We start from the raw sequence: 8383 nt of genomic DNA, 5'->3' as shown, positions 1-8383 counted from the left end.
CTTCCAGCGGTATTTCAGGCTCACCAGGACCCAGTTTGATGACCTGCTCGGGAGGATCGGTGATCTCTCGGCAGGACACCAACTACAGGCGCTCCGCAGCTGAAATAGAGCGGCTGTAGGAACTGACACCAACTACAGGCACTCCATTTCAGCTGCGAAGCGCCTGTCCATCTGTCTCCGGTGAGTGGCAGATAAATCAATTAAAAAGATCCCAGGACGCATGACGTCACTGTCGTCCAGAATCTCAACGCTGATAGGCTGTCGTGACGCGAATATTTCGCCAAAGTTGGATTTTCTGAACTCGCGCGAATTCGCGTCTTGTCATCCGCGCGGCTGTATTCGCCTCATTCGCGCTGCCGGCTCGAATTCGCGTCTTTGCATTGACTTTGTATGTAATCATGTCGCATGAAAAATTCCGGTCTGAACGCACCGTAACCCCCTTTTACAGGTTTACAGATGGACGACTGGACCTCATCTCAATATACTGCCTCAACAAAACGACCCATAGGACATGTCGCAACCGTTTTTGCTAGTTTGTCCGTAAAATCGGTTTCGATAAAGTAGAGCAGAATTTCATAAGCATTTGGACCATAGAAAGGTATGCCACTCTGTCCACTTTTGGCCGCTGCGCCCTTCATTCCTCTTGGCCGCGGGCCATTCTATCCCTTTTGGCCGCCGTGCCCTTCTCTCTTTGTCTTCCTGCACCCAGAGCAGATGCTAATAGACGCGTCCATAGTCCCGTGACTTACTATATAACAACCATCGCGCCAAACTGTACAAGTTCTTAATTCTAATTAGCCTGTTACATTAAGTTCAGCCCTCATTGTGTTAAAGGCACAGTTTCTATCTTCTCTCTTTGAGTTAGTTAGTTTATACTTGCCTTGTGTGAAACTCGCAATCTAAAAAGGCAAGAAGACTCACAACGCAACTGTGTCGTCTTGAAGTGACGACCTGTGAAGATGTACGGATCTTTAACCGACCTACAGCAGAATCAGACGGAGCGACTGTGTCATCTTTAAAATGTTCTTCTGTCTCAGTGACAACCTGTGAAGCTGTAGTGATCTTAAAGGCTCTAGCATGGTTGCCGCGTCTGCTCGCGCGAGCGGTGTTGATGACGTCACGAGTTCGTGCCCGCCATAGGACCCTATATAGTGGCGCAAGTCGTTGCGCCAGTAGTTGCAATTTTCTCCGTCACAGAGGTGGCGCTGCTACGTGAAGGTTACCGCTACTCTACAACCAGGAAAGTGGAGAAGAAAACAATGCCGCTGTCAAGAGCAAGAATACTGTAATTAATGATACTGCTGCAGTTTTCGGATCATTTTAATTTTTTTAATTCAGTTAAAAGAGGTGAAGGTTTGAAGCCCCCGGCTTCAACAGAGTCTCTGCCCTCTTCTTTGCCTTCACGTATCTGTCCCGTAGCTTCTTCCACACATTCTTACAGAACTCTCCCTCTTTCCCCAAAGTTCTGCCAATCTCTGTGCACCAGTTTGGGGAGTTTACGTGCTCCCTGTGCTGTTTTCCTGCAGTTTCGTACAGCTGCCTGTACAAACGCACCTCCTGACTGAGCCTGGTCTCACAACGGTCCATCCGGTTCGTTGTGCTCGGCGCCGCCAAGTTACAAAAATCGACTGATGCACGACAACGCGCTGCGCCGTCTTTTCAAGGGAAGCGCCAGGCCTGATACGTCATTTTGACGTCACGGTGCGACACCGCCGTGACAGACGCGGCAACCATGCTACCGCCTTTACCCGACCTACAGCCAAACAAGACAGCGCGACTCAGTGGCGCGGGAACTGGGGGTGCGGGAGGTGCGACAGCACCCCCTGGTGGCGGAGCTTCGAAACTGACATGAAAATAAAGCTACGGCTATTTATTAATTTATTTATTTCAAACTGTTGTTTTCCACTCTGCTGATATTATATATTGTGTTCATGAAGTGGGATGTCAATATCTTAGCTCTTAAAATAATAAATAAATATTTAAATAAATAAAATTTGTTGTGTGGCCAATCAGATTTTCTTTTGTCCTGACGTGATTGAGATTCCTCGAAACAAAACCCGCGAGCCCGCAGAGTAGAAAGTTTCAATAAGAGTAGCAAAGAGTAGCAAACATGTCGCAGAAGAGAATTTCGTCTTTTTTTCAAAGTCTCCCCAATCCCAAACTTTTGAAGATCAGTAATCCACAGCCCAACGCATCGGACGAAGAATACCAAGCACTGGAGCGTCAGGACAAGGTAGCTGCCGCTGAAACTGATGTGATCTCTGTTAGCACTGCTGCTAGGCTAGCAGCAGTGCTAACAGGGATCACATCAGCGTGTTGTGTGCCACATTGTAATAGAGTAGGCCTAATAGGTCTATAATAATAATACTGTGTAATAGTAATAATAATAATAATAATGTGACAATGTATTTATTTTTATTCAATATCAGCTGCACTGAAAAGCAATGCAGTAACTCTGCCGCAACAAAGGGGGAAATGGCAAGTCATTGGGTTATGCTATTTTCATGTATAGCACTGCCGAGTGCTTTGTGTTTAATTGCTATTTTCAGTGCCGTAGGTAGTGCTGGCAAGAGCGAGTTCATGAGTTGCTATCATTGATTCTGATTGCTACAGAAATGATTGTGTTGTGTGTACCAACTCTTTGGTGGATTCTGAAGGAGTGAGTTAGATGGGATTTGCCATGCCCTAAAATTGATTAGAATGCAGGAAATTGCATCTAAAAAAAAAAAGATTTTAAGTTCGCCTCTCACCAACAGCATCCCCTGCCGAAAATGTGTTCCCGTGCCTCTGGCGCGACTGTGTCGTCTTTAAAATTTTCTGTCTCAGTGACGACCTGTGAAGCTGTAGTGATCTTTACTCGACCTACAGCCAAACAAAACGGCGCGACTGTGTCGTCTTTAAAATTTTCTGTCTCAGTGACAACCTGTGAAGCTGTACGGATCTTTAACCGACCTACAGCCAAACAAGACGGCGCGACTGTGTCGTCTTTAAAATTCTCTTTTGTCTCAGTGACAACCTGTGAAGCTGTAGTGATCTTTAACCGACCTACAGCCAAACAAGACGGCGCGACTGTGTCGTCTTTAAAATTTTCTTTTGTCTCATTGACGACCTGTGAAGCTGTAGTGATCTTTAACCGACTTCCAGCCCAAAAAGACACAGCAACTGTGTCATCTTTAAAACTTTTTGGATAAAAATCCTTGTCTAGTAGCTTTGGTTGGGCCAATATAAAATCAGTAATCAGGGACTGTGAACGGGCAGTCACTCCCCTCTCTGAAACCATTTCTTGGTTTACTCCCGGTGAGCGGTCCTCTCACTAAAGCAGGAGCTTTAAAATCTGACTTCAGCACACTGAAAGTATCGGAACTGCACGGATAGAGCCTGGTGTGTCTGCTAGTGTATGTTTTTCTAAGCTTCTTTGCTAAAAATCGATATCTGCTGGTGAGCAAGTGACTGAAACCCATCCGTGGGTAAAACCTGTTGTCAAGTAGCCTCGGTTGGGCCATCGGAAATCAGAGTAATCGGGCCATCATCGGATCGTCGGACCCCACCTGCATCAGGATAAATATACTTTCAGCAGAGCTGGACTCTGACCCGGTAATGCTGTCTTGGTTCTGAGTGCGTCGCTTCTGCTTGGGTGTAAGCTTTAAAACCTTCTCATATGAACTTCATTTCTGTTTAAAAACAAATAATAAGTGTCAACCTTTTTAACGTGAAGTGTTCTGATTTTTTAACTTATAGTTGGTGTTCATGGACACGACGGGACCAGCCGTTCAGAAGAAGCTTTGGATGAAGGATTCCACAACTTCCTGAATCTGCATGGTTGTGCTGATATGTGCACATATGATGTGTGTTTGAAATTTGAAAAAATAGTCAAAAATGCACTATTGGACCAAATATGATGAATATCACTATTTCCAGTGTGAAATTAGAGGAGAAAGTACACCCCAAGTGGACAAAAATGCCCCCTATCAGGGATAAGGGTTAAGCCAAACTACGTGTGTTTACTAAAGTCAGACATTTTACAGTGTTCACTAGGTAGAATTTTGAAAGTCTGTTTTTATTAATGTAAGCTGCAACTAGTTGCTCAGTGACTCGACTGTAGATGCCAGTGAAGGTGTGAGCCGACTGGCTTTCACTGTGGCTACAAAGGGGGTCTGCTCTTCATTTATAAAAGTTTGTCTATGTTGCTGGACATTGATTTTTCTTTCTGTCTGGCTTTATTGCTTTGTCTCCCATACTGCGAATACTCCTCATACAAACACATTTATCCTCACACACACACACACACACACACTAACACACACACACACGGATTACACAGTTATTTACCCTTGAAGCGGACAATAATTTTACTGACATTAGTTTCCTGGAGATTTCCTGCTTAATTCTCACCTTTGCTTGAACCTAAACCTAACTTTACCTTCCCTATTAAGCATGTCTTCTTCAAACGTAATTATTTGCATTATGGGCACTTTTTTATCGTCATAATGACACTATATGAGTGGGATAGTGAGTGATATCTGAACCACATACACGTACACAAGTCTCCAGCCCTCTGATCCTTACTGACTTTCTGTCTTAGTTCAGGTCCCTCACTGTTCCTTATTAAACCTGTAAAGCCTATCTTGTTCTACCTGTCTGTCCTCCTTTCCACACTCATTCCTCTCACCTGCCCATCTTCTTTCCCTGAAGACTTTGCTTGTTATTTGCTCTGGTTCTTTCTACCTTGCTGCAAGGTGAAAAAGTAACACAATAATGTCTATCTGAGCCCTTACATAACGAACATCTGTCAAATCAGATTCAGTATTTATCATGTTTTTACCCATATAAAGTCAATTTATTGTTAATATTATGTATGCCACGCATTTCCTTGAGAGGTTTGCAAAGTTTTAATAGGAGGATAAATGTGAAAGTTAAATCTCATTATAGCAGAAACATGACTGAATGGGCTTATTCACACTTGTTATTGTCATTTGGCTTTTATAACAACAGAACAATGCCCAGAATACTAGACGTTAATTTTTTTTTGTCCACCACTTGTCTGGTTCCCTTCCATTTTTAAGGACACACTGACAAGAAATGCCAAGCTTATGGCTAATAGCTCTTTGGGATGCACTTTGCTGATTCAAAAATACTATTTTACCCCTAAAAACGTTTCGTCTAAACATTCTTATCTTTGCAATAAAAGAAAGTTAAACAAATTATGTTAGCAACAGGCTGCTAATAACAAAGTGACTAAAGTCACATCGAATATAAAATTGGTTATTTTCTAAATTGCGTGTTATGTGTCGACACAAGACGGGTTCATCCCATGAGTTAGGTGTATTTCTCATGATTGATTAATAGATTATTGTTAAAGCTGCAGTCTGCAACTCTTTTTCAAGCATAATGCCTGGAACTGTCCGGGGATTCTGAAGGTAGTACATTAAATACCCCAATACAAAAAAAAAATAGTTCTCTAGGTCCCCTATATGTCCCGCTAGGTCCCTCCAAAGCCAGCAGGTTTGTTTACAAAATTGCAGACCGGACCGGTAAAAGGTAACCAATCAGGTTACGAGCTGGGCTCTGCTGCCTGTCAATCACCGATTGTGCACGCGCGATACAAGGTAGGCTCGTCCCCACGCTTATTTATCTAGACTATTGAACTTCATTACGGGCTTGTCTACTTACTGTGTCTTCCATGATCGCAAATGGCAGGTGAGTTGATGAATGAGGAGTCGTGTAGGCGCATCTGGCGTGCACGTAGACGTGCACGAGTTCTCATGTGTTTTGATGGGGCGGGACAGGAAGTTGAATAACTTTTTATTTTTCGGTTAAAAAATAAGCATTTCTTGCATTTTGCGACTACGGAGGTCACCGTTTTCAACTTCAAGCGTTCTGATAGATCATGTAAACTCTTAAAATGCCAAAAAGTAGGACTTTACGTATGACAACAACAAATCCTGTAGACTGCAGCTTTAAGTGGATTTTAAAAATATGATCATATACGGTAACTGGGCTGAAAATGTGTGGGAACATTTTTTAAAAGACCCCCAGAAAGCCTAACGAATTATTGCTCAAGAGCACTTAAGGTTACAATTTTGGAGGCTCGACTGTAAAATACAGTATATCGAAGTACAACCAGGCTGAAGAATTTTGCATTTTATGTCAAAATTACAAGATAACAAGTTGAAAATACTGTCTGGTGGGCTGAAGACGTACGGCGTGTGCAACACGGTGAAACTGTCACGAAATGTAGGCTACTGATCTTTATCCTGTAAGATGTCTTCTTTTCAATCGTGCACGTCGAAAAGAAAATAATGAAATCACCTGGGAGTGACTGCACACCGCAACGCGTTTGCATTATTTGAGCCATTTTTTTTAACTGCTTTTTGTCGTACAAGCGCCACAATTTGGGTACAGGGAACATGACCTGCGTGTAAAGATGTGCACGGAAAGACAGTCTTTGTGGGGAAAAAAGATGAAACGATACATTTTTGTGGAAAAAGGTGTTTCAAAATGACATTTTAAACTGGCAGTGATTATGGAAACAGGAGGCAGAAATATAATACAGAACTATGGTAACTGTGAGACTGTTGCTATAATTTAAACTTTAAATGCAATTTGAGTAAGAATGAATGCATTTTAACAAGTCAGTGTCACATCATATACTATACAATACTATTCATGTGCTCTTGTCTTCGTTCTTGTCGTTTGCTGGAAAACAACATGATAAGCAGCAGGGATTTGGGATCCAGAGCAAATCTGGGTTCAGATTTCTTCGTCTAACATGCATAGAATTGAAGGAGGCAATCTGCTGCTGCTTTCCATCTGTTGAGTTTCACTGTATTTCTGCTCGACTTTGTGCACAATATCAATGTTTGATCTAAAAACATGTACAAATAAAATAAATGAACCCTTCACTGTAATACTAAACACTGGATTGGGGGGGGGGGGGGCTCTATGGATTTAAGTGCAGGAAAAAGTCTATGATGTCCACATGTAGCCTATTGTGTTTTAAACAAATGCACACACTGTCAGAGAGACAGAGAAAAGCAGAAGAATAATCTCTTTAGACAGATATCATGCAGCATTATAGTGTCATTTTAAATAAAGGCTGCCTTACACATACCAAACACAGGATTATACTTAATGTCATGGCTCTTTCTACGATTTCATGTTCATGATAATGACCAATGAGCTCCTACAGTTAGTCCATGTTATGCTGCTGTTCTGTATTCATCCCAGGATTTATACCAATCCTGCATTCATGAAGGAGAGCATGTGTGATTGTCCTTGGACTTTTATCGTCCATGTTTGCACCGCCACCAGCGAGCCCCTCCGCCATGTGTTTGTTTCATGTTGTGCTGCAGGAGCCTCCTTCATCATCCACTCTGTCTCTCTGAGAGGGGTTTGTTATCAGGGTTCTGAGCACAAAATAACAATGACTGTGTTCCTGTTTGAGTTTGTCTGTTGTTACTGATTGCAGGCCTCCCTGTGGTCCTGTGGTGCTTTCAGTGGGTCTCAAAAGGATGTGATCAAAATGAATGCTGAATGCAGTATTGCCTTCACGTAATTCCTCTCATGACCACCAGATGGGCTTTTCAGTCACACAACTTGTTTCACACTTAGCTTAGTAGCTTTTCTGGTCGGTTTTAACAGCTAAAATCGTATGGTTAAAGTCTAACTCCAGCTGTTATTAAGCCCCTAAAAATTCATGTGTTCCTCAAAATAGTATGAATACACCCTCCTCCTCACACAATAAAAGGGGAGCCATGAATATCCTAATCTGGCCACCCCAAAGCAGATAAGAGTTCTCCATCTCTGCTACTCTATACAGTGGCCAGTTCTAATACTGGGGTAATTCAACTGTACATGATTGAACCAGTCATTCTCAAGAAGTGGAAGCTAAATTATCCAAGGTTACATGCAAGTAGCAATTGTAATGTATTTGGTTTCTGTAGCTTTCAAAAATGTAACAAATGTACTGCTCACCGTTTAGCTGGCTATTGACTCTTTTGGCCGGTTTGATCTTCAGGACAAAAGAGAACGGTGTGAGGAAAGGTGCATCATGGGAGATCGCCCCGGAAATATAGGCCTATAAAAGCATAACTGGGATGTTTCAGGGTCACCTGAGCCATCCCCAACTATGAGCTTTGTCAAAAAAGGAAAGTTTTAAGCCTAATCTTAAAGGGAGAGAGGGTGTCTGCTTCCCGGACCTATACTGACAACTAGTTCCACAAGAGGGGCCTGATCGTTGAAAGTCTGCCTCCCATTCTACTTTTAGAAACTCTGGGAACCACAAGTGGACCTGCAGGCTGAGAGCAAAGAGCTCTGTTAGGAAAATATCTAACAAAGAGCTCTTTAAGATATGATGGAGCTTGGTCATTAAGAGTTTTATACA

The sequence above is a fragment of the Odontesthes bonariensis genome, chromosome 18 (assembly GCF_027942865.1).
Source record: "Odontesthes bonariensis isolate fOdoBon6 chromosome 18, fOdoBon6.hap1, whole genome shotgun sequence".
NCBI classification, from domain to species: domain Eukaryota; kingdom Metazoa; phylum Chordata; class Actinopteri; order Atheriniformes; family Atherinopsidae; genus Odontesthes; species Odontesthes bonariensis.
The sequence above is the reverse complement of the archived record's forward strand: the minus strand, read 5'-3'. Positions refer to the sequence as shown.